The 25,986-nt window shown below is 35.7% G+C and overlaps 1 protein-coding gene across 2 annotated transcripts in view; it reads left to right on the forward strand.

Annotated features, from left to right (window-relative positions):
- Positions 1–25,986, forward strand: part of SEMA3A (semaphorin 3A) — a 352,298-nt gene that overhangs the window by 116,656 nt on the left and 209,656 nt on the right. The window contains exon 1 of one of the 2 annotated variants that reach the window (XM_045578494.1): positions 11,120–11,219. The exons of the other annotated variant lie outside the window; for it this stretch is intronic. The gene's annotated coding sequence lies outside the window, so the exon portion shown is untranslated. Of the gene's footprint in view, positions 1–11,119; positions 11,220–25,986 lie in introns of those variants that run through there. 2 annotated transcript variants of the gene reach the window in all.

The raw sequence follows: 25,986 nt of genomic DNA on the forward strand, positions 1-25,986 counted from the left end.
GACCCATTTTATAGATACAGAGGGACATAAGATATAACATATTCCAAGGAGGGCAGCAAAACATAATGCAAAGACAAACTAAAAAATAAGATACCACAGGTCCTATTGCCAACATTAAAACTAAAGGCTCTAAAAAACATATTTTCTAATTCTGAGGCAAGCAGTCCTGACCTTGTTTTCTGTACTACATGTACTATTTTCTAAGTGGGAATGACTAGTAATTCCAGATGTCCAGGGTTTCTGCCTGCAATTGCCTATTCATGGTCCACAAGGTTAGATAAAGAGCACAAATTCTACCACATATTTTATAATGTATTATATTTTAGAAATTGGGACTAACTTTAAAAAATGAGCAAATTAGAAAATATATTGCCTAAGGGTTAATGAAAAGAGAAGATACTATAGGTAAATTTAAATGTTCCATTTGATAAAGTATACAATTGCCATAATTTATGTTTTAATTATGCCAAAATTTCAAATACCTGTATAATTATACATAAACTATATATGATATTATAGCTTCTTAAAGACAATCCCTCCCACTTCTTCCACAAATAGACCATGTTTTCTTCCTTCTATGCATCATCCATGAGATTCTTTTCTCTCTGTAAGCTTGATCTTGACACTGAATAAACCCTTGGAGAGAATCTACATGCTCTTAATTTACACTTTGTGATATACTCACCTGACCAATAAGACTGGTGAAATATAAACAAGAAAAGATAATTTAGATACTTTCCATACACTGCAGAATCAGTGAATTAAAAACCGGCTTACATTTCTATTGGTTATATTTGTAAAAAAAAAAAAAAAAAAAAAAAAAAAAAAAAAAAAAGTTGTCTCATCCCATATATCTTTAGGTTTTGATATGGATATCGATATCCTTAGCAGTGCTTCTCAGGAAAAGCAATTAAATGCAAAAGAATTACCATATTTAAAAAAATGTTGCACTGAATATATGAATTAGTATTGAATACATGATTGCATATTGAAAATATAGCAGTCCTGAAAACTGTGATGGCTATTATGGAAAAGGGATATTTATTTACCCTGGTTTCTCAATTAATACAAAACAGCAATACAATCAAAGTAACATTAAGCTTGGAAATGATCTCTAATATAAGTTTGCAAAGTCCCCATAGGCAGGCTCAAAGACATGGAACCTTGCTTTCCTGGATGCTCCAGCAAGAACCCTTGAATAAAGAAGAGCTCCTCAAAAGAAACTGACAATATGTACTTCCATGAATGCCTATGAGGATTATAAACAATATGAATGCTATATTGCTGTATCCATTATAGTGCCTGGCATAGATTATGTATTAAACATATGTGACTATTATGATAATAAAGAGGGTATATTTTATTTATCATGCTCTCGCATGAAGTTCTTGAAGATACGCTAGGCTTAAGAGTTTCAGTCATTCTCATATCATTTTACTCATTCACTCATTCATTCACTTATCACATATGTATTGACTACCAACTAAATGTTAGGCTGTATTCTATCTTTTGTAGATGCAATAAAGAATGAAAAAAATATCTTTGGGGGAAAAAAAGTGTAAGCAGATGACACAGAGCATCAAGAACGTGGGCAGTGTACTAGTGTTGATCTAAAGGACTTCCTTTCACCAGCAACAACAGGGGCTTGCCCTCATTTTATGGCATATTATACTTCCAAGTGTTCCACTTCCTTTTTCACGGGGCTAGCCTCCCGGTTCTTCACTCACAGCTTCCTTTAATGTCTTCTCGTAACTAATGTCGTCATTTACAGCAGCTACATCCCCTCCTGGACGGCATTTGGTCTTTCAAGGGAAGATTACATTTCTTTCCCAGCACCGTAAATATTACTGTTTTCTTTTCTAAGATAAGTTTCTAAGATTTAGTGCAGAAAAGTTAAATAGTTGTTTATTTTCATGCTCTTCCTCTTTTCTCAGTAGCATATTCAAGTCATATTTCCCAAACCTATCAGCACCCCTCCCCCCAACACACATATAACAAACATACATATCTCATATACCTTTCACCCCAGAAGTCAATCTGGCATAGCTGCGGGGATCCAGTTTCCATTCTCAGAATAAATGGGGTGGAGGAGAAAATTTACTCATCTCTTAGCAGGCAATTTTTCCTGGATGTGGTATACTATTCAGATCAAATACATAAGAATTCTCTAAAAATTATGTTATATAGAATTAATAGAAAAATAGAATGGTGTTCCTCATAACCTATCCTCTGTCGCATAAACTGAGTTAAAATATTGTTGGTGATCATCACTGATGAGTTAAAAATAAATACAAGATGATTTTTAACTGTTCAAATGTGTTCTTTTAAACTTCTTGGAAAAACTAATTCATCTGAATATAAGTAAAAATGTAGGTATCTCAATATTGAAATTGCTCTCTATAATGTAAGATCTTCCTAAAAATATCCTATTTATTTGTCAGAACTTTAGTATCTTGGTCATATAAACCAGTTTTGTGCAATAAGGGAAATATAACAGATGGCAAAGCCACAGCTCAGAAAAGAAAAAAAAAAAATTGTCCCTTCTGGTTTAGAAAATCCCTAGAGTCTTGCCTTTAAAATAAGACTGGTTTCCTATAGCAATACCTTAAAAAGAAGAATGAGGTTTTGGTTGGAATTTATGACTAAAAGCTAGGAATCCTAGTTTATAATTTTGGTTGCACCATTTATTCATTGTCTCTTAGAGCATGAAGTAACACTGGTTAATAAATAAATATTGCCTAATTCATTCTAACTATTCCTAGAGCTCTGAAGCATGCTAGGCAAGTATTGATTGTCACTAGAAATATTTAAAATATTATTACTTGTATGTCACATGGCAACAAATAAAACATAAGGGAGCTCATTTTCATCAGTCTGAAACTATATAAAATCCTGTAGAAATCCAGAGTAATTGTCTCAGTTTTTTCCCCCCCTTTTTCTTTTTCTTTTCTCCCACAAGATTGAGAGAATTATATTGAAAAGGGTAGAATTATCTTCTCAAAGTACAGCATATAAATCTTTTTTTGGATTACAATGTCACATTTACTCTTTCCCTTGAACTTTTACATGGTGGAAAAGAAATCCTCGAGGACTCAGTAGAAACATCGCATTACTGAATATTCAGTTATGAATGCCCATTGTACACAGGAAGTGAGGTGAATTTAATAAAATAGTCCAAACTAAGCAAGGGCAGCAACTGACCTTTAGAAATAGGAGCTTATAATCAGAGGTTTTAGTTTGAGAACCTCGAGTTCTCATTCGCTCACTGACCTAAGTAAATGAAGTGCTGGATGTGAGCCTAGATGATGAAGGAGGTGGAACCAGCCATGCCCTGACCCTGTGTAAGAAAGTGTTGTCAGAAGAAAGGTAGAGAATGATGCTCTGAACACAAAGACTTGAGCTCAGAGCTTTAAAGGGAGAGCTGTTCTCTTCTGTGCCAGATAAATCATGAGTATTTGCAATGGCTTTTGAGTTGTCACGGAAAAGGTACAAGCTCAAGAAGTGGAATATCATTCTATTTAATATTTCTAAAACAGGCTAGGAAATCTTTACCATATTTTATCTCATATGTGTCCACAAGGTTTTCTTTATTAAGTTATTTGAGTCATGACATTTATTTCATCTAAGCTGTGTTCTTTACATTTATAAATATAAACATTTATTTATTTATTTGCCCAAATGAAGCAAAATTTTAGTGTCTTGATAAAATATTGTTCTGGGTCTTTATTGCTTTTCAGTTTCATTTATGAAAAGCCAATGCACACACTGTTGATGAATCAGATTAGGGAAAAATCATAGCAAGGCATAGTTTCATTTCTACTGGGAAGCCCGTGCTGTCCCCTGTGAGGATTTGTGTTTCAGAGCAGGTACACCCACATTCTTGTCCGAAAACAAATGATTCCAGAGTGATGCCAGTGCCCATATGTTTATGCATCTTGATGCTTTAAATGTTCCCTAATTATATTGTATGACATTCTAAATCTATACCAAGGAAAATTAAAGGGAACGGAGACCTGTATTTCAGAAAGTGTTATGGCCCCAGGACTTAATGCCCTGAGGGAAAGATGTAAGTTTAAAGCAGGTAGCCTGGTAAACCAGCTTTACAGTAGTTTTGAACTGCAGATGGATTACTTGTTACATGTTCAAAGAACTCCAGTAGAGACTAAAGTAAAATTTGGGGGGGGAAATTAAAGTGCCCAGCCTGTTTGTGATGAGTTTTTGACATTTATTACTTCCTATGGCTTTTTTTTTTTTAAAAACTCCTGTGTGATTTAGGAGGCCCAAATTTCTAGCTGCTATAGAGTCAGAAATTAAGTTAGCCGGAAAATGAAATTCCCTTGTTACCAAATATGATTCATGAAATATTGTGGAGATACTCCCTTCCCCAAATGGTTTTTGTCAGTTTTCTAAATCCCCTTTCAACCATCTTAGCTCTTTAGGTCTGGAATACCTATGCCAGGGGAAAACTCAGAGGGGGGAAAAGAAGAGCAAGAATGTACTGCATTAGCCTTTCGCTTCCATGCCTGCTTCACCCGGGCCGGGAAAAGTTGCCAGAGTCAAACTGGAAGAGGTACTGCCAGGCCCTTCACAATCAAGTTTCCATTCGGGGAGAAACGTCATTATAGGGTTTAGAATACTTTTTATTTATGTCTCATAAACAAGTTTAAAAATAACACCAATAAAGGATGTTAACCATATGCCTGTCTCACAGTTTGTGACTAAAGGGGATAAAGTTACCAAAGCTCCCTCAAGCCCTTTGAACTTGAGAGCCAGTATGCATTCTCTTTTCCATTGTACAGTATGATAAACAGTAACCCCTTCATTGCTACTCCAGAGCGTGTAGCAAGCTCCCTTTGTACTAGAATGCTTCCAAACAGATGTTTACATTCATGAGGGCTTTCTTTTTCTTATAATATTTGCCTTTAAGAAATACTCTTAGGTAAAAGCATGATTAACAATCATAGGTTAAAAAAATCCCAAAAGATTCCTAGGAGTCAGAGAAGTGATCTGATATTAGAAATTTTGACACAGTTTTAAGAATAGATTTTGTTATTCAAAAATAAGTTATTCAAAAGTAAATAACAAAGATAAATCATTACATTTTGATAACAACATGACTTTTATAGGATATATAATGTAGCTACCTATACTACATTAATTTCACAAATTTACATACCATTTTATCAAATCCTAAATATGGCAAAACAACATTCTTGAGGCTACATTAATGTGTTATTTCTTGTAAAAGAAAGTCACATTTACAGTTTTTCTTTACATTCTGTATACACTTAAGTATGTTCAGGGAGTTAAAACACACAAAACCAAACATACAATAGACTTCAGTCTGGATGCAATGTTGCCATCATCACATAATCATTGTCACCCCCCCTAATCCATGTGGTGTTCTAAAAACTCCAAATGCTATATGTGCATGCTGCATTTTATACCTGTGCTTTGGGAAAGGATTATAAATCTCTAGATACTACATAAAGCGAAATAAAAAGTGATAGAAGTAGGATTGTTTCATCTGCCAACACACTAAAAGCAATAGTACAATTTTAAAAGTCTTGCCTATTTTACCAGTTGGCAATTGTATAAAGAACCAGAAAACAACAGTACAGCATTATAGAATGTTTCTGTTTTTATTTTTGCAAGTGATTTGGGTTTGGCTACTAAACTCTACACCATCTCTCTCTTTCCCATTCACGTGATTAGACCAATAGTGAATGTGCACTCATATAAAATTGTAGGAGTGTTGCAATAAATAGAAATAATTCAAGGACACAGAGAAGATCAACCTCTGAAGTTTTCTAAACCAAAAAGAAGGGAGAATGTAGACTTCCGAGATGTTCACCAAAGACTATAAATTTAAATCATTGTTCAGGTTTCAAATTTCAATAGAGTTCTATAGTGTACCAGATGTGCCCCTGCTCATTTCTAGCTAAAATTCTACAATCTTTGAAAACTGTCAAGGTTCAGGGTGGAAGGAGCTTGGCCAAGGGCTGCTTTTGAGTGCAGATGGTTTGGATGGAAATCCTAGGTGGAGCAGCAGTAAGCTTTCCACAATCTCACTTCTTTGTGCCCCAGTTTGGTCAGCTCTACCATGGGGGCAAACGAATGGCGACCTTACAAAATGGTTGTGAGGTAATGGAGGTAATTTCCATGCAGCTATGTATAATAATTAGCTACCTCTGAGCCAAGGCTTGCCCCTGCCAGGTCCACAATGTCCCAGGGTACTTCACTTCATGATAGTGATCTACAGTCAAGTTGAAAGTTGAGAGCTTCTTCTGAATTCAGTCTACCCTTCACTTAGACTTTTTGTCTAGCAATCAAGATAGAACTCAACAAGACATATATGCTTCATAGGTGAAGTAATTACCAAATATTACTTTATATAAATTTAAAGAAAGCTGTTAGAAATGGTGCTTCCATGAACCTCATATAAATGTGTTTTAGTACATATACTACTATAGTAGGTAGGCCAGAAGATATGCTCAAACTATTCATAACATCATGAAAAGTAAACAGAGCTATCCATGATAATAAATGCAGGTTAGACTGGGAGAGAGCACAAGGCAAGCTTCTGGGTACTGGTAATCTTTTACATATTAACTCTGTGGTGGTGATGTGCTATTTCTATTTTGTAAAGATTGGCCAGCTGAGACAAAAGGCATGCACTTTTTAATTGTCACACTAACATAGAGTGTTTCTAAAATGTTTGAGGAAGAGATATTTAGAAGTAAGCATTTTATTTAAAATTCACATTGGAATGGCTATTTGTCCTCTGGTTTCAATTCTCAGGGAAGTCCCTAAGCCATTGCACCTCACTTTTAAGTAAAAACCCTTCTAATTTTATGTCATACAATCAGTTCTATCTCCCTTCATTCTTTTTTTTTTTCTAGTTAGTTTTACTGACCTTCAAATTATCACTATTTACTGAAAACTTTAGTACTCAACTCATTTTTTTTTAAAATTCTGCATCCGAATTTGATTGTTATCTCATGCAAATTCAATGTCTTTGTGTTTGCTCAGCTGACAACCTGCCCTTTCTATTCCTTTGTCTCATCTCCACTTGACTAGACTTCAGTGACTGAATCTCATAGTCACATTTGGGCCCTGTCATCACCAGGAGGGGTTTGGAATGAAGGACTGAGACAACTAAATCTATTACAGCCTCCCTTCTGGCACTCTCATTCAGCTATTCCCAGTACAGCAGTTCAGGCCTTTTCGCCTCCACACATCCAATAGTCTGATGTTCCTATTTTCTCAATTGTTATCATTTCTCCCCCATTTTTTACAACTTCTTTGTTTAGCTTAAAATTCACCATGAGGCTTAATACCTCAAGTTCCCAGGCCAATTGAATTCCTTTGCATCTTTCTGCCAAACCCCTGTCTTGGATCATTTGAACTGCCTGTCATCTCCATGCTTCTACCAGAACTACTGAAGGAAGTCACAAAACAATGAAAGACAGTAACCATATACATTCATAATGACCAGCACACCTAGGCCCTGAAGCTGGCCAGTGATTCTTGGTTTTCCTCATCAGCATCTCTGCAGTTCTCCACAGCAATCACTCCAAAATACACTTGCTTTCTCACTTACAGCCTTTTTCTGCCTCCATCTCTCCCTCTCAGAGATAATGTAGGCACTTACTGCAATGAAGAAAATAATAACCATCAAATGAAAACTATTTCACATTTCTACCACCTAACTATCTTACCATTTACAATTTTCTTTTTCCCTCCTCAGACAGATTTTCAGAGAGGAAGGGAAATGGAGGAAAAGATAGAAACATCAATGATGAGAGAGAATCATCGTAGGCTGCCTTCTGCACACCCACACTGGGGATCAAGCCCACAACCCAGGCATATGACCTAACTAGGAATCGCACTGTGACCACCTTGTTCATAGATCAAGTATCAAACACTGAGCCAAACCCACTGGGCCAGAAGACTTTTCTTCCTCCAATTTGAAGTGTGTCCTGGACCTCATTCTCTACTTCCTCCTGTAGCTCTCTACTTTATATAGCTTCACTCCTAAAACTTTAACTGTTACTCCATACTAGATCATTATTATTGTTATTTTACAACAACCATCTTCCATATAAAACTTCCTTTGTCCAACACACTCTTCCAGCTAGTAGTCTTGTTTTCCCATTCTTCCTTCCATAATATATATAATACAGATATACAGGTACATTTATTTATATATATAAACCATGTATATAATACATACAGGTACTAATACATAATCTAATAGACAATATACTTTTTGGCTTTTTGAACATTCTCTGCACCAGACTAAAATCTTTGTGAAGTGTGAGGTCTAGATTTGTCTTTCTACTTGCATATTTTCAAACCACAAATGGTAGGTTTTTAGTAAATATGTACTGTGTATTTAATTAATATTATTAACAGTCATATAGTATACTTTACCAGAACTTGGATTTACAAATATATTGATCTTTGTAGAAAGCATACTTCTACGTTACTTAAGCAGGAAAGGAATACTTACTAAAGTTTTCAGAGCCACAATCTTCTTTTAGCATTTTTAAACAAATTGAAGAGTTTATACAATGCAATTTATGAAAATGGATAAGAGAGTCAAATAATGTATTTTATTTCATACCATCCAATATATCTTGATTCTTCAAATTTGTATGTCATTTTGAATTACTCTCTAGGTGAGACCTAATATTTCTATTTTATGTATATAGGAATTTTTTTTTTTTTTAGAAATGATTAATATTCATCAAGAATTAAGGAAGTATCTTAGGTAAGCAGTAATTTTTCTCACTAGTACACAACTTATGAAAGAGACTTTGCTTTCAAAGATGGATCTATATCTGTAGCCCATTTTGTTGTATATGCTACAGCAGAGTCAGTACCACATCTGGAAAAATAATCTCATTTCTTCTGTGTTTGCTTTTATATGGAAGTCGGTATTCTTCTACTTGAGTATGAATGGCTTTTCCATCTTTCATCTTTCATTAATGATTATCAATCCTATCCTCTTGTGGCTGACTATTAAATTATATGATCTATATTTTTCAGCAAATAGAATCCCTGACCAGCAGGTAATAGTCAAGTGATCTAATGCTAATCTTACTCTTGCTCAATACTTACCAAAATCTCTCCACAGAGATCAGTGACATTCAGGGAAGAGGATTGCTTGGAATATTCACTTTCCATTCACTCTAGCATCTGATCTTAGATTAATCTTAATATTAAAAGAGTTTCATAACAGTTTACTCCTTATAGGGTATTTTTCTTGAATTATAGAATATAATCTTAAAGTCATATTATACTTAAGGTTTTATTTATTGTAAGAATAGAAATATCAATTTTTTTCAGGATGTAAAAATAACTTTTTCTATTCTCAGCAGAAGAAACAAGTATTTGGTATGTTTTCTGGAATTCCTTTATTTTATTTTGTGGAATTTGAATCACATTTTTTGTTTGTTTATTTGTTTGTTTGTTTGTTTTGTTATAATCCTCACCCCAGGATATTTTTTCCACTGAGTTTTAGAAAGAGTAGAAGAGAGAGAGAGAGAGAGGGAGAGAAAGAGAGAGAGAAATAGAGATAGAGAGAGAGAGAGAGAGAGAGAGAGAGAGAGAGAGAGAGAGAGAGAGAGAAAGAGAGAGAGACAGACACATATATGTGTCTCTGTCATATGGACCTGTTGATTCCGGTACTACCTGAGTGGGGAAGGGATCAAACCTGCAACCCCAGTATAAGCCCTTGATCTGAAATCAAACTCACAACCCTTCATTGCCAGGGCCAACACTTTATCAGTTTAACCACATCACTTAGTCAGGGCTTGAATCACATTTTTTTTTAATTGCATCAACTCTCATTGTCTAATTAGCAGTTCACAAGAGTACACAGAGAAAATCTGGGTTCTTTTTTTATTCTAGATTAGAAGAGAACCCCTATTTCTTGCAAGAATCCTGTGGAAGAAGTGACCCAGGAAATCCTACCAGTCGCCTTGAGAATTAAAATAACTTGTTTTACTGCTCAGGGGAAGCCCAGTATGTGGTGAGGCGCTGGATGACTCATGTAATAATAAGTTTTGTTTAAAGGGTACTGGGGCGGTCACTAGATGTATAGCATGGTTTCTGCGGGACCTCTGCTCCGCGGATAGCCTTTCAAGTTGTAAAGAAATACAGTTTTCTTGAGTCAGCCTTCTGGCTCAAAAACAGTCTCCCTGTCTTCACTTAAGCTTAGATGTCCTCACTTAAGGATAAATGAGAACACACTGCTTTTCCTGGAGTCAGTTCTTCTGACCATGTGTCCTGGCTCCCAGTCCTCCTATCTGCTTGGAAGCAGACTCTCGCCTCCCAATCATGTAAATCAGCCCTCCTGGCTTCTAACCTGTTGTTTCTGAGTCAGAAGTCCAACCCAGCTGCTCCCCTGATTACTTCCCAAAGCATAGCACCTTGTATCAGGAAATGATCATTTCTATTTAACCAGTGCTCCTGAAAATGCAAAGTTCCATAACACTGATAGAATTAAAGATAGCCAGTTGTATATAATAAAGAAATCAACAGTGTTATTAAAGTCATACTATGTTAAAATTTGACTCACACTTTTTCTCTTGGAAAATTGGCTTAAAAGGCATTAGTTATATTTGAATTTACCAGCACTATCTCATTTCCATTTAATAAGAAGTATTTAACTCTTTAGGAGATTATCTCACATTCCAGCCATGGGCAATGTTTTTGCAAACTTAAACAGAAAACAAAAGTAAGACCCAAGTATTCCATAATTGATAAGAGTTGATTCTTAATAGATTTTGTAGCAAGTGATGAAATCAGAATAAAAGATTACAAGTCTGGAATTTTTCCTTCATCACACATTTGTAAAATAGCCTATGGGTAGAGATAGCCATTTGAAGAAAGCTTGCACTAGTTAGAAATAGTGAACTGTCAACTTATATTGGATTGTGAAAGCAGATTAAAATGAAAATGTAAAGTGCCAAGCTTGTTTTAGACTTAGAGGGGAAAAAAAATATTGGCCTGTGGCCAAAATATTTGCCTCCAAATGTCATCTTTAGAACAATTTTTTAAACCCACTGTGATTGCCTCTCCCTCCTCTCAATTCCCAGCAGGCTAAAGCAGACCTCACAGAGCCCTGTGCAGATGTAGACAGAGAAACTGTTCATTGTCCATCAGCGAACACAAGCAAGTTGAAGACTGCTCAGTCCCCCCTGTTAAAGGTAAAGAAGCTTAAAGCTCCCGAAGAGTTTATTATTCTGGGCCTGAGATGGTCAATGTCATTTGATTTTTGACTAGCACAGTAGCCACAAAGGTGAAATTGAGGTTAAGTTTCCCAAACAAAATGGAAGCAATTAAACAGTTAAATAATGTTGCTTTACTTTGAGTTTGGTTTTAACACAGATACCAAAAAAACACTAATGAAATCAAAATGCGATTTTTTAAATGTCTCTAACAAAAGTGATACATAAAAAAAATTGTCTTTTCAGTTATGTTTTTATATGCTATTTTTTTGTTGTTGTTGTTGCTAAAAATCACATCTGAATAGTCAGCCAATAACTGATTATAAGTGCTCTCTCTTTGAAAAAAGGATGTCTAAGTACTTCTGAACTCTATAATTTTTTATTAGGCTGGAAAACCCAGGCTTATTGAACGAGATAATAATATTACTTATGTTTGTTTGAAAATGGTCAGTTAGAAAGAAAACCAGTCACAGAGCCAGAAGACTTCAATGTAATATGCTATGCAAACATAACACACTTTATGTTATGAAAATCATTTTCATTATCTCATTTGATTTCTAGGTAGAGGTAATGTATACAATGTAGAGGGACAAATGACAATTAAAAAACAACAACACACAACCCTACCTGGTTTGGCTCAATGGGTAGAGCATCAGCCTATGGACTGAAGGGTCTCAGGTTCCATTATGGTCAAGTGTACATGCCCAGGTTTTAGGATCAATCCCCAGTGTGGTGTGTGCAAGAGGTAGCCAATCCATGATGCTCTCTCATCATTGATGTTTCTGTCTATCTCCCTTTCTGAAATCAATAATTCACATACACACACACACACACACACACATTATGTGATTCCCCCATGACCGCATCTTAAGTAAGAATTGGAGCCAGGCTCGAATTAATTTTATTTCCATACATTATATGCCATCAGGCCTGGAATTATGTCTTCTTAAATGACTTGGAGTATTTGGCTTTATCACTAATTTAAAGACATACTTTTTCATCACATTCTTAAAGAATAACTTTTGAGCACTAGAAATAAGTTGACATACTATTTCCTGAATCTTGTGTGTCTGAAAAAAAATGGCTAAACCCACATTAATTGGAAATGGGTGATGTGGATGTGTTGATTGTATCTGCATATGTTAGCAAAAAAAAAAAAAAAATTTGGACTGTGACCAACACAAGTCCCCTTCTAACTAAATTCCTTTTCCAGATTGATCTTAATTGCTATTCTGTGAGCAAACACTCCCCTGCCTTAAGTTAATGGTAATGTTCCAGTGTAGAGGGTTAATAGGAAGAGTAGGTTTGAAGAATGGCCCCTTTTAAGATTCCCTAGATAATGGGCCATCTTCAGGTATTGTAGCAGGAGGGGAGGGGGGAACATGGCTCCTCAGAGGACCCTCAAGACTGAAAGCCAATACAGTATAGAGAAGCACCGTATTCCCGAGAAGTAGGAAAGGGAAAACAAACCGAGCTATGTAAAATATTGCGCATGGTTTGCCAAATATAGACACACCCAGGTCTCCTATTCCACATGAGGTTAGAGCTTGCATTGCACATAGCCAAATGTGGCCTTGCTCTGACCCAGATCATCCCATGAGGGAGGGACCAGCCACTCTGAGGAGCAGTTCTTTTTCTGTTGTTGTTTTTTGGAGCCCTACACTTCCTGATAGTGGGCACACTGGGCTATTAAAAGTCTGAGTGTTTTGTAGTGTCTCCTAGGTGAAGACCTTCCCAACAAATACTGTGTAATTTAATTAAAAAAAAAAAAAAAGGACATCAAAGAGTGAGGTTTTTTTTCAGGTGTTATGCTTAGAGGAAAACTTACCACTATAAACAATCATTGACATGCTGTTTATTGAAACATGTGCCTGGAAAATATGTTAACTCTTGTAGATAATGGAGCTGAAGAATGCAGTTTCTATCTTTTGCCAGTATAACTAGAGACGAATTCTAGAGGAACCTAAATTTAGATCTGCTGATTCTTAAGAAAAGATGAGTGCGTATTCTGTTTATGGTGTTAAAAAAAAAAATCTGCTTGACCACATGCCACAATCCCCAACAAAAGGTTGCACATCTCATAGTTCCCTTTTGCTGTTGTGAAGTATATCCTGGAGCATGAGACACCCACATGGGAGGTGCAGAAAATCTCCCTACATAATTTGTCACAATGGTGTGGTCAGGAATTTAACATTCTTTTAAATTCTGCTTAAATAATTTTATCTCAGAGAAAATATTATTAGCCATTTTTTTAAAAAGGCTATAAATTATTTAAAGAAGGAGATGATTGGAGGGGAAAAATGGACATCAGAAATTTAGGATTTCTTATATTTATTAAGTGTCAGTTATGTCTGTCATTTACTGGAAAAGAGACCACAAATTATAGTTTGTATCCTGAAGTGATAAAGATTGGTAGAATGTAAGGTTATGTACATCTTTATTTTCCAAATGTTGACAAGGAAATGACGATACTACCCAACACAAAGCAAAGAGTAAGTAGTTCATTGCATTGCTTTGTTTTCCCAACTCTAAATTACAGAATCAGATACAATGCACCCAGGTCATTGTTATACATATCAAGATGTTTTCTAGGGTGTTATAATTTCTCCTATGAGAAGAGTATGATAGTGTTTGATTTATCATAACCTGCTAAGCTAAATAAAAATAAGTAGGGTTTGGGATTTTATCAATTCAGGGGCAAAAATATTAGCTCACTTATGTGCATTTATTTTATTCCTTTTCAGGGTGAATTGTAAATATATATTTGGATCTCTTGAATTTTTATTTTATTTTAGACATAGCCTTACTAAATTCAGGGTGTTAATATTTTTTTTTATTATATATGGATTATTAACCCTGTGTTCTATTTGTAACAGCAATGCTATTTATGTTTTATTTTTTACATAAATAAGTATAAGATACTGTGTAGTCAAGTGTTTTTTTCCCCCCCTCAATTTTCATTTGCCTTGTGCTTAGAAAGTCTTTGTATTAATTCCCTAGGATTGCAGTGACCTCAAATATAGTGTCTTAAAATACAAAAATTTTTCAAAACCAGCAATGTAACATTTTCAGATCTTTCTGCTTCCATCTTCACACGGCTATCTGTCTCTGAGTGTGTCTAATCTCACTGATCTCTCTTATAAGAACACTTCTAATGGCATTAGGATGCACCTAAGATAATTCAAGGGCCTAAATCCGTGGTCGGCAAACTGCGGCTCCCGAGCCACATGCTGCTCTTTGGTCCCTTGAGTGTGGCTCTTGCACAAAATACCATGGCCTGGCTGAGTCTACTTTGAAAAAGTGGTGTTAGAAGAAGTTTAAGTTTAAAAAATTTGGCTCTCAAAATAAATTTCAATTGTTGTACTGTTGAAATTTGGCTCTGTTGATCAATGAGTGTGCCGACCACTGGCCTAAGGTAACATTCACAGTTCCAGAGATTAGGACCTGACATCTTTGGGTGTCCATTATCCATCCTACTGTAATTAATGAGCTACATGTTCACTTCTGTATGTCTTCAGGTCTCTTAAAATTCTCTCTTTCTTTGAATTTGATATATTTACACTAGCTTTAGTGTTTTAAACCCATATCACTTGGCTTAAAATCCATACCATTTAGTCTCTGATATACTTTTATTATTAGAACTTATTGAAATTCTAATTTCCAGGAAGCATAAAGTTTAGATGCCACTTGCTTCTGTAAGACATTTTAAAGTTAATTGAAGCATATTTGAATATGCAAGTCGAAGATATGCTACTGTTTTCTTTTTAGTTAATATTTCACCTTCTTTAATCACACTAAAAACATGCATTAGTATATACATTAACATTATACTTTCATTTAAATAATATAGTTGTCTTAAAATGGTTATTTCTTTTCTCAGTAATCAGCTTTCAAAGAAACATTGCTGCTCACTTCTATATGGCAAATCATTTCTCATTTCCTCTACAAATCCAGTTCATACTGTTATCTGTCTACACTTAACATTGTAGACTAAACTGTAGCTACAGTTGTAAGTACATGATACAGAGTTTATTTTTGTATCATTTAATTATTGTATTATTTTCTTTTTTTCTTTTTTATATTATTTTCCATATGAATAACTGTAAACCTATTTTCCTCCTATGCTGTAGATTACCCACTGTTCTGTACTCAAGTTCAATTAAAAATGCAAGCAACATGCCTCTGAGCCACCCTCATCTACTATTCCCCCCAAATCACCTCTGCTCAAACAAATCTGGCTTCCTGAGTATTTTCCATACAACACTGTTGTTTGTCCATCTAGTGGTCTATGATACTATCTTCTTTTCATGGATGAGTTCTTTGAGAGCACTTCAGTCAGTGCAATGATTTCCTCTCTCAACTCTACTATCTTTGAACTTCTTCTAAAAGAATCCCTGAAGGATGTTTATTTAATTGTATATGGGTCTCAGTGCAGTGTTTTAACTGTAGTACACTTTAGTGACTAAAAACATAGACATTGGAATATGACAATCAAGAGAATAGTACAAAATTATTAAGTACCATCAATCCAAGTGAATGTCAAACTCTTTATCTTATTCAAATTAATATCACAGTTGGAAAAAATCCAGGCATTTTAGGAAAATTTGTCTTCCTTTGTGGCTAGTAGAGTGTTGGGAGATGAGTATAATTTGTAAATGAAATATGAAGTTTCAAGGGAAGGTTGAAATGACATCTTTAAGCAAGGGCCTAGAATGTCAGGCTAATAATATTTTTTCTCTCGCAAAAGGGGGCCATCAGAAACAGAACTTGAGCAGCGTAATGTTGATGACTGTGTGTCTGAAGGAAAAGAGAGTTAGAAATCTCTACTATGAGGCAGTTTTGAATGACTAGAGAAGTGATTAATAGCCAAAATAAGCGAATATAATTGGGAGTGTAAAGGAAATAGCACCTCATCCAAAACCTGACCTCATTTGCCCACTGATCAATACACATAAGGTGATTAGTTGTGAAGAATAAGGAAGAGGAAGTTCAAGAAGTCAGGACTTTTAAATCTAAGCAAAGCAGAGGATAGTGATGCATTTAAAACTGAAGAAACAGCAGAATGAACATTTGGAAGCGAAACTAATGATTCTAATCTACTCCTCTGGAGTTCAAGGTTACTTCAGGTGTGTTTTGTACAGTAAACAGCAGGTTGTTAGGTGTGTAGTTTGATGTTTAGATAACAATTTGAGAATCATTCAGTAAGGGTGATATTTGAAATTGTGGGAGGGACTTAGATTAGTGAAGAATATGTAGAATGAAAATAAATGCACTCTGAACATGGCACTGAGGAAATGACGCCTTAGGAGACCAGTGGAATAAGCTAGTAAAAGAGTTTAAGAAGCCACAATATAAAAAGTGGTTTAAACTAGTCATGCTGTTAATAAAGATAGCATACTCAACCATTTCTGATTGTTGCCCAGTGAATTCTATGATAAGTTCATTGATAATTTTAATAGAATAAAGTCAGACACTAGACTTTATTTTGTTTAGGGACAAAGGAAGGTTTGATTGCTACCCAATGCCACACCCCCAAATCAATGTATTTAATTTTTGTGCTGCTTTTTATTGTTTATTTATGCTGCATCATGGCTGTAAGATCAGTATTAAGACAAATGAACAAGCAAGGCTAATATTAGGTCTAGTAATAATTAATGTCGTTTTCTAATACTTTTTAAAATCAATTTATTTAAACAATACAACAAAATTTAATCAACAATATAGTTGCCATTGTTTTCTATTACTTGTGCCCAATGCTCAGGAAGCATTTTAATCCCTCTGTTGTAAAATTCTTGTGATTTTGATACAAAAAATTCAGTCAATGCATTTTTGAGGCATTCTTCATTATTAAATTTTTTTCCAAGAAGAAAGTTTTGCAAAGAACAAAACAAATGGTAATCAGAAGGGGCAATATCAGGAGAATATGCAGGTTGAGGGAGAACTTCCCATTCCAACTGGCGCAGTTTTTCAGCAGTGATTCTTGCAGTATGCGGTCGTGCGTTATCGTGGTGAAGAATTACGCCCTTCCGATTAATCAGCGCGGGTTCTTTTTCTCTTAAAGCTTGGGCTAACCTTTCCAATTGGGCACTATACACTGCACTTGTAATGGTTTGGGTAGATGGTAAAAGTTCATAATGAAGAATTCCTTTAAAATTCCACCAAACACACAACATCACTTTTTTCGCATGCAAGTCAGGTTTTGGCGTGGGCTGCGGAGCCTCATTTTTGTCCAACCATTGAGGCCGCCTTTTCAAATTAACATACAGCACCCATTCTTCATCTCTGGTAACAATTTGCTCTAAAAACGGCAAACGGTTTTGACGAGAGAGGAGCGAACTGCAAATTGTGACTCTTTGATTACGGTTGTTGTCGGTCAACTCATGAGGAACCCATTTTCCAAACTTTTGGACTTTGCCAAGTGCACGCAATTGATTGGAAATTGTTTTTTGTGAATAATTTAAAGTTGTCGCAAGCTCTTGTTGGGTAATTTGAGGATTTTGCACCAAAAGAGCTTGAAGAGCTTCTTGATCAAAATTGGACACACGGCCTCGACCACTCTTGTCATCTAACGAAAAATTTCCTTCGCGAAATTGCTCAAGCCAACGCTGGCATTTTCTGGCGCTAACTGCATCTTGACCAAGAGCACTACAGATGTTTTTTGCAGCCTCACTTGCTTTTCTTCCTAATTGGAACTCGTAAAGCATGCAGTGCCGAATATGCTCTTCATCCGCCATCTTCTTAGCCCTAGTTTTGCAACAAAAACCAAACCAAACACAAACTTTTTCAAGCAAAACTTGTTAATTGCACTTCACACATTCTGTAGATACCACATGTTTGAAGGTTATGTCAATACAAGTCAACGCCAAGCAAGATTTTAAACGAATGTTTAAAAACGACATTAAGTATTACTAGACCCGATAGCTTTGGTTCTACAATACCTTATAGGGATGAACAGATTTTTTTTACTATGGAATCTAACACTCACATGATACCCATAATATTTTAAGTTTATTGTTAATTACATGTATCTTATTATTTGGAAAGACCTTAATGCTGAGTTCCTGCCAGGCCCCTGAGCTTCACTGAATGTACTTTGCATCTTTTTTTTGTTTTTTGTTTTTTAATATATTTTTGTAGAGAAAGAGGAAAGGAAGGGGATAGAGAGACAGAAATATCAATAAGAGAGAAACATCATTGATCAGCTGCCTCCTACATGCCCCATAGTAGGGATTGGACCTGCAACCCAGGCATGTGCCTTGACCTGTATCAAACCAGTGACCTTTTGGTTTGTAGGTCAATGGTCAACCACTGAGCCACACCAGCCTGGCAGCACTGTTGCATCTTTGCATGGCAGAATTTGCCAGACAAACTATTGGGTCACAGCAGAAGTATTATTTTAAAAATAGTTTACTCCTTGATTTAAAGTAATATAAGGAAATCTGAAAGAAAATAGAAATAAAAATCTACTCTGCTTGCAACAAGTGTTCAGGGAATGAGAACATTATGGTGTTACTGAATACTAGAGGCCTGGTCCATGGGATTCATGCATTTGAGGGTGGCATGACCTGCGGTGATCTGCCCGCTATGGGAGCATGGTGGCTGCACTTCATTAGGCCTGCAGCTGACTGGATGAGGTGGCAGCAAACAAGGAGGAGGAGCCTGGGGCGAGGAGGCAACGTTTGCATTTAGTGAAGCTCAGGGGCCTGGCAGGAACTCAGCCAGGTTTCTGCCCATTAGCCCAGGTTCACAGCAGGAGCAGCTGTTCATAATGACTGTTCGACCAGTCATTCTGGTCATTCCACTGTTTGGTTGCTGAGCTTTTATTATATAGGACTAGAGGCCCAGTGCATGAAAATGCGTACAAGAGTAGGCCTTTCTTCCCCCAGATCCTGGCACCGGCTTCTTTCTGGCACCTGGGACTCAGGCTTCCCTTCTCCAGCTGCTGGTAGGTACCCAGGACCCGGGCTGGCTTCCCTCTGGCCACCCACAGGCAGCCAGGACCCAGGCTGGCTTCCTTCTAGCCCTGGCTTAATCAGGAAGGACTTCTGGAATGAAGTCCAGAATACATCCAGTCTAACTACCGTTTTACCCTTTTATTATTATAGGTATCATTCTATCAATGAAATATTTTTTCAAGGCTTGTAGATAGTTTTTGTATACTCTTTTATTCACTTGACTAAAAATCCCCCCTTTAATTTAAATTATGTTAATTGACAAAAAGACATTTTTTGTCATGTGCAAATATTGCATACTTGTGAATTTATCTATGAAATGTTACCACACAGAATATCTTGTAGTTTATATACATTTAATCCTCACAACAACCCTTCGAAGTAAATACTAGTTTCTTTTTTTTCTTTTTCTTTTTTTCTTTTTCTTTTTCTTTTTTAGTGAAAAAGAAACTAAATACATCGAGGTTAAATAAGTAGTGAAAATCACGTAGCCAGTACGAATGTGTGGTTTTGGTTGAAAACATGTTTAAAAGCATTTCTGCTTGCTAGAGTATTCACCAGAAACATGATTTTTTACTCAAGAGAATAAATGTGTGCAAGAAAAGTCTGTTCTTGACCAATGAGTGTTTTAATAATAAAAAGAGGATAGATTAGACTGAAAAAATATAGTATGGTTGAGAAATGTCATGTTGCCCTGACTTTTATCTTTGGTCAGACCAAGAGTTTAGATCAGCCAATAAGAAATAGAAAGTCCACAAAGTTATTGAAATGACCTGAGAAAAGATTAAAAGAACTCCAAGAGAACAGCTCTCCAAGAGCGTTCCACCTCAATAACTTGTTGTTTTCCTGCCTTAAACAATATTCTTCATTAAAACTGTGCTTTGCTACTTAGTACATTCCAAGAAGGGACTTGAATATATCAAATGCCATAGAGGCTGTTCTAAAGGAAGAGCTGACCCTTGGCACAGCCGCCTGGAAAGAATCTGAGGTGCCGAGAAGGGAAAGCACCTAGAACAGAAAAGATGACTAAATGTTTGTGAAACATGAATCTGTGTTTGTGTGAAGCATTCTCTTACAATTAAACAGAACTTGGAGGCATTTCAAGGAAATGAATGAAAATGCAAACATCAAGTTAGTTTTGTAAGAAAATTAGCAGAAAACATTACAAAGGAAAACTCTCAGTTCTGTGAAATTTAAAACAGTGTTTTTCTAAATATTGGGGTTAAAATGAAGAACATTTCAAAAGAAGGGAAGGCATCGCTCTTACAAAGGGATAGTTGTTGGGTACAAGCTTGTTCAGATTTATGTCTTTACTGGTGTGTGTGTGTGTGTGTGTGTGTGTGTGTGTGTGTGTGTCAGTGTCAGTGTCTGAATGGACAATATATCATCAGGATGTACTCAAATCTATTATTTGGCCAAGGATTTTTACAATTATGTTTGGAAAACTGGATGTTTTAGTTTTCTATATTATGAAATTATGCTTTTAGTTGCAGGCAAATTTTAAAATATTATATTTATAGAAAATAGTTTCTCATATTTGGTGAACTTCTTTAAGTAATGCTTTTTTTTTTTCTTTTGCCAGATACTAATAAAGTTATACCAGCTTTCTTAATAAGTATTTTAAACAATGTCATTATATATATATATACCAGAGGCCCAATGCACACAGTTAGTGCAAGCGCAGGCCTGCCTTCCCCCGGCTGCCAGCACCAGCTTCCCTCCAGCACCCCACCCGGTCCCTGATGCAGCCCTGGCTTCATCAGAAGGTTGTCCAGAAGGAAGTCTGGTCTAATTAGCATATTGTGCTTTTATTATTATAGATATTTATATATATATACATACATACATATTTATGTTATTTTGTTTTCAACACTTTTCTTTCTCTCTTTTCTCTACTAAGAATAAAGGCTACAAACCAGGGTAAGCATTCCATTAAGTCCCCTGTGGGAAGGGTATTTTTCTATTTTTCCAAAGTGACAGGATCACTTTTCAGGATCTGAGGTGATTTCCTACACAGCCTGGCCTTGGTTTTGTCTCCTGTCCCCTATACTCAGCCCATTAAAACACATACTCCTAGTTAGCAAGCGTAGGCCAATGTTCCCAGGGTGCTAATTTATCTCACAGGATTCAAAGTTTCCAGTCTTTTTTTGGCCTCAAAAGTTTTCTTATTCTTTCTAGAAAGTATTTGTAGATTTGGCACATTAGAAGCTTTCCTGTGGATATCTGGTATGCCATGTTAATTATGTTTAAATAGTGTAACAATTCTCTCCTTGAAAATTAATTGGGGAAAATTGAATTTATTTTAGAATTTTAGGATGCTTATTATTTTGTTTATTATTTTCACTCCCTGAAAAATTACCATGTAAGAGCTTCTCTTCCTTCTGACCAATTTCCATTTTATGGAGACTCACTATCTCTGTCTAACCTCATAGATTCTTATTCTGGCCTACATTGTGTACTATCACAAGTTTGTAGTCTGTCTTCTTTTCCATATATACTAATATGCTGTGGATAGACACATATATATTGGCTACTTCTACGATCCAGAAATTGTTCTTAGAACTGATGTAATAAGACAATTAAGTCACATTTTGATAATCAAGAAGGTCAAAGTACACTTGGAAAATAATATGGTAAATACACCCTTGAAGTATAGGGAAATACATGCAAATAAATATATGTAGATGCAACAAGGTTGGTGTGATTCCCTATGTCTGTGAGATTCAGGAGTGGTCTCAGGAAGAGTGTCAGGTGAAAAGATTTTAAAAATATAATTAGTGCTTCTCAGTCAGAACCAGAGCAACATGGCAATCCAGCCAAATGATTAGATTATATATAAATACTTCACTGGTATTCTAATATTGAGAGTAAATTATAAATATCTTGGAATAACTGAAACGGACTCTTAAAGGAAAAATGTTAGCAGATAAAATTAGAAATACCAACAAGATGCAGATTATTAAAAGTCATTTTTTAGAAGGCAAATGTAAAAGAAGGTATTGAAAGACTTTGTATAAGAAAATATTAAGTTTTCTTTCTAACCAGATATCTGTGTAATCAAGGCTATAAGATCTAAAGTTATTATAAAAGTGTAATCAAGAGAAGTTGAGACACCAAACCACCCCTTGATGGCAGGGATAGGAGCAGAGCCAGACAAGCTATGGTTAGACAGCAAAATCAGAAAAAGTATGGCGATTGATTAGGTGAAATATACTGGGATATCCAAGAATTAGGATAACTGAAAGGACATGATGCCTGAAATTTCAGGATTATTATATTAATTGGGGAAATATACAAATGAAAGAGAAGAGCTTTATTTGGCATGATAATCTATTGAATCTCTGTTGAAGTTGAGTTCCATAGAAGATATTTATGTAGTTATATCTCCAACAGCAGAAATATGAGTTTTGGAGTTTGAAGAAGAGTTATAGGTTAGAGATATTAATTTGGAAAATATCAGAATATCCATATTAGTAGAAGTTATGATGATGAGAATAAATATCATTTTAAAAATGTTTAGGCTGCCAAAGCCGGTTTGGCTCAGTGGTAGAGCGTCGGTCTGTGGACTGAAAGGTCCCAGGTTCGAATCCGGTCAAGGGCATGTACCTTGGTTGCGGGCACATCCCCAGTAGGGGGTGTGCAAGAGGCAGCTGGTCGATGTTTCTCTCCCTCGATGTTTCTAGCTCTCTATCTCTCTCCCTTTCTCTCTGTTAAAAATCAATAAAATATATTTAAAAAAAAATGTTTAGGCTAAGAAGAAAGTAGCCCCAGGGATAAACTTTGATATAGAAAGAAGCTATGGGGTGGTGAAGGCCTGGGGCATGGTGTGGGGGCAGGCTGTAAGGGGTCAATGGGAGCAAAAAGGGGACATTTGTACTTTCAACAATAAAGATTTTTAAAAATATATTTTATTGATTTTTTTACGGAGGGAAAGAGAGAGGGATAGAGAGTTAGAAACATTGATGAGAGAGAATCATACAGCTGCCTCTTGCACACCCCCTACCAGGGATGTGCCTGCAACCAAACCCTGGACCTTTTAGTCCATAGGCTGATGCTCTATCCACTGAGCCAAACCGGTTTTGGCAATAAAGATTGTTTCAATAAAAGAAAATATATGATGAGATTATGCAGTCAACAAAGATAATGGGGGAGGTGGGTGAATAAATCTGGGAACTACTAGAGTTCAGTGAGAGATCAATGATGGAAAATAAAGAGGAGGGAAGGTTCAAGTAGAAATTTAATTTGGTTAAGAGTGCCAAATGACAAAGAATTGAAATAAAATGATAAGGATAATTAGGAGTTTATTAGTGACCTACTTAGGGCATTCTGTTCACTTCTGGGGACTGAGTAATGTGTGAGGGTATGACTGGAGATAGTCCTAGTTGACTCAACTTCTAGATAGTTGGCGATAATTGGTTCATGGCAAGATGGAGACATAGGGGAGTGGGGAAGGTATTCTTTACTGCTTCCCCTATCCACCTTTCTTTCTATAAGACTAGGATATTTAGCATGTTTATTGACTTGAAAGAAAAGAAAATGAAGAAAAACAAGGTATGGAAGGTGTTTCAGCAATACGGGGGGGGGGGGGGGGGGGCGGGAGAAGATGTGATGCCAGTTCATTCATTCATGTGTATACTTTAAGGGCTGAAGACAAGTAGTTTTTTTATTGCAAAACTCAAGGTAAAATTTTATTATTTTGTCTCCATGCTACAGGAAACCTTCAATTAAGGATTAACATTGATATAATCCTAGAAATACAGAACTTAAAGACATTAAAAAATACAGAGGCCATGAGATTTCATTATGGCAATCACTACAAACTAAAAAAAAATATTTTAATGAGAATCCATCTGGTATACCAAATTCTGCTGAGTGACATGTTCTAAATCAGCAATCCAAGATTAAATTGGATTAATAATAAAACTAAAGGGGAAAGTATGCTTATTGATGAGATTCTAGTAACTGTTATTTCACTAACTAAAGTAAAAATTAGTCATAGGCAGTAATTTTGTGAATTTCATTTGTGGTTTTAGTAATACTAAACTTGTAAAATGGCTTATAATTGTCCATGGCTAATACTTGTCTCAGTTACAGTGCTCCCCCTTAACCTTTGGGGGATTGTCAAGGGATACATTCCAAGACCACTGATAGTACTAAAAATATATGTATTTACATATATATATATGTGTGTGTATATGTGTATATATATATATATATATATATATATATATATATATATATAACTTTGATAAAGTTTAATTTATAAATTAGGCATAGTAAGAGATTAACAACAGTAACTAATAATAAAATAGAATAGAACAAAATATTGTAATAAAAGTTATAGTAAATGTAATGTTCCTCCTGTCTCTCTCTCTCTCTCTCTCTCTCTCTCTCCTTGGTAACCAAGATGATATTAAGTCACTAAGTGGAAGGTAGCATATAAGCTATAAGGGATGATTTACATCTTGAGTGGGACCAAGTGGGAATGAATGAGATTTCATCACCACTACCCAGAAAGGAAGGAAACTAGAAAAAAATATATAACATTTATGGAAAATTTAGCAGAGAAAGTTTAAAGCAACTTTGCAACTGTCTCCATATTTTACCAGTCATATTTTGTGTGAGTCCCTACCCTGCTAGTTAAAAATTTTTGTTTAAAATATTATATTAAAGACAATCTCAAATAAATATCTAAGAAAGTTATGAACAATACATGTGCTATATTATAAGAGGCGAGATCCTGGAAGAAAGAGTTGGGGCACTCAAAATTTGTAATTTGAGAAAAGTTTAATAAAGGTACATTTATTAGTACAAATGTGTGGGCAGGGTATAGAGGAACTACAAAGGAAAGTGGTACTGTATTATAACCAAAGACTGTGGCAGGGAATAAGGTGGAAGTGTTAGAGAAAGATGAAGAAAGACAAGGAAATCAACGTTAGGTCTTCCTTCTCCCTCATCTTTTTAAACTGACCCACTCTGTGCTCATGCTGGTAATCCCTATTGGCAAAGCCCAAACAGAAGCCAGAGGACAGAAAATCCTAGTTCATACCTGTACTGAAAGGCTCTTTGAGCACAAAAAGAGGGAAAATAGGGTACTTGAAAGGGCAAACAGAAGATTTCTAACACATATATAGGATTTTTTTAAATGTTGACAGTGATATAGCATTAAATAAAAGAAAGTCATTTCTTATTAACCAAACCAATAAATGCTAAACAAATAATTAAAGAATATCAGGTCAGTGGGGTGTCTGTGCAGGTTCCATAAGGTCCCTAAATCTTGGTCAACATTGATTAAACATATTTTTATTTTCTCTCTAGTAAGATATTTATTGTACTTCACAGTTCCCAATCCACTCATGACTTGGATCTCCATTTACTCCTGGCTCACGCACACTCATTTTGCTCTATGTTGCCATATTTCTGCATCCTATCAACCCTTGCCATGTTTTGGCTTCCATACAGGGAGAGCTGAAGTTCATGTCAAAGCATTCAGGGGGGCATTTATGTTTAAATGAGTTTATCTTCATGTCTCATTATCTGTTGCCTTTTCTTACCAATCCTGTGAAAAATTTAAACTACCCTCTGCCCCTCACACACACATCACCTACTAGTCCCCTGATAACTAAGAAAAAATAAGTTACTCATAGATGAGGATTTTGAGCTGGACAGAAGGGCACATTTCTATAGACATCTGGTGGTGGAATTTTTATGCCTAGGAAGTTTCTTTCTAGTCCATGAAAGTCAAATCACATAGAGGGTCCTACTCAGAAAGAATCTACTCCCCTAGGCACCAG

This window comes from Pipistrellus kuhlii, unplaced genomic scaffold (assembly GCF_014108245.1).
Source record: "Pipistrellus kuhlii isolate mPipKuh1 unplaced genomic scaffold, mPipKuh1.p scaffold_m20_p_10, whole genome shotgun sequence".
Lineage (NCBI taxonomy): Eukaryota > Metazoa > Chordata > Mammalia > Chiroptera > Vespertilionidae > Pipistrellus > Pipistrellus kuhlii.